The sequence below is a fragment of the Dipodomys merriami genome, unplaced genomic scaffold (genome assembly GCF_024711535.1).
Source record: "Dipodomys merriami isolate MVZ:Mamm:240054 unplaced genomic scaffold, mDipMer1.0.p SCAF_1539, whole genome shotgun sequence".
NCBI lineage: Eukaryota > Metazoa > Chordata > Mammalia > Rodentia > Heteromyidae > Dipodomys > Dipodomys merriami.
Window position 1 is genome coordinate 8,480 of NW_027202870.1, and position 1,783 is coordinate 10,262.

Sequence of the window (1,783 nt, forward strand, 5' to 3'; positions counted from 1 at the left end):
TCTATTAAGCTATTTTCAGCCTGTACCAAGGAGATCTAGGGTTTCTTCTATTCCATCCTGTAATATTTTCAGAGTGTCTTCATATTGTGAGGTCTTTGATCCATTGGGAGTTGATTCTGCTACAGGGTGATATATAAGGATCTAGATTTATTTTTCTACAAGTAGTTAACCAATTTTGAGAGCACCATTTACTGAAGAGGCTGTCTTTCTTCCATTCTATTTTTTTCAGCTCCCTTATCAAAGATTAGATGGCTGTAGGTCTTTAGGTTCATTTCAATTCTATTCCATTTGTCCTGAGGTCTGTTCTTGTGCCAGTACCAAGCTGTTTTGCTTACTATGGCTTTGTAGAAGAGTTTGAAATTTGGTACTGATTTTCCTCCAACACTGTTCTTTCTGTTAACGATCATTTTTGCTATTCAGGGTCTTTTATTGTTCCATATGAATTTTTGGATTGCCTTTCCTATGTCCTTGAAAAATGAGGTTGGAATATTGATAGGTATCACATTCAATTTGTAGATAGCATTGGGAAGTTTTTCCATTATCACGATTTGATCTTTCCAATCTAGGAACATGGGAGTTTTCCACTTTCTAAGTTTGTTTTGATTTCCTTTTACAGGTATTTAAAGTTTTCATCATAGAGGTCCTTCACTCCTTTGATTAAGTTAATTCGTAGGTATTTTATTTTTTGTGGGGCTATTACGAATGGAGTTGCTTTCCTAATTTCAGCCAGAATTTTCTCATTGTAGGCATACAGAAAAGCCATTGGTTTTTGAGGGTTAATTTCATACCCTTCTAGTTTTCCCAAGTTTTGAGTAACCTGGAGTAACTTGGGAGCGGGGTCTTTAAATACAAGATCATGTCATCTGCAAAGAGGGAAAGTTATACTTCTTTCCCTATTGGGTTCTTCTTTATGTTTGAATTGAAGAGCAGTAGAGAGTGGGCCTCCTTGTCTCGTTCCAGAGATTAGAGGGAATAGCTTTAGATTTTCACCATTGAGTATAATGCTTTCTGTAGTTTTGTCATGCACAACCTTTATTGTATTGAGGAATGTTCCATAGATTCCTAATTTTTCCAGGACCTTCACCATAAAAGGGTGTTGGATCTTGTCAAAAGCTTTTTCTGCAACTATTGAGATAACCATGTGGTTCTTATCCTTGCTCTTGTTGATGTGATGAATTATGTTAATTGATTTGTGTATATTGAAGCAGCTTTGCATCCCTGAAATGAATCCTGTTTGCTCATGGTGTATGATTTTTTGGATGAATTGTTGAAGTTGATTAGCCAAAATTTTGGTGAGAGGCTTTGCATCAATGTTCATCAAAGAAATGGGTCTATAGTTCTCTTTCTTTGATGAGGGTTTGGGGATGAGGGTTATGATGGCTTCATAGAAAGAGTTCGGTAGTGAACTTTCTCTTTCAATTTCATTGATGATTTCGAGGAGTATTGGTGTGATTTCTGCTCTGAAGGCCTTGTAGAATTCTGCTGTATAACCATCTATTCCTGGGTTTTTCTTAGATGGGAGTTCTCTTATTGCTCTTTCTATTTCAATGCTTGATATGTGCCTGTTAAGATGATTTAACTCATCTTAGTTTCAGCATGTCAATATTTGCCAGGAAAATGTCCATTTCTGCCAAGTTCTCAAACATATTAGCATAAAGTTTTGAGCAGTATTCCTTTATAAGGTTCTGAATCTTGGTTGTTTTTGTAGTGATGTTTCCATTCTCATCTCTTACTTTATTAATTTGGGTGTGTTCTCTTCTTTTTCTTTTTTAAGGGTCTGTCA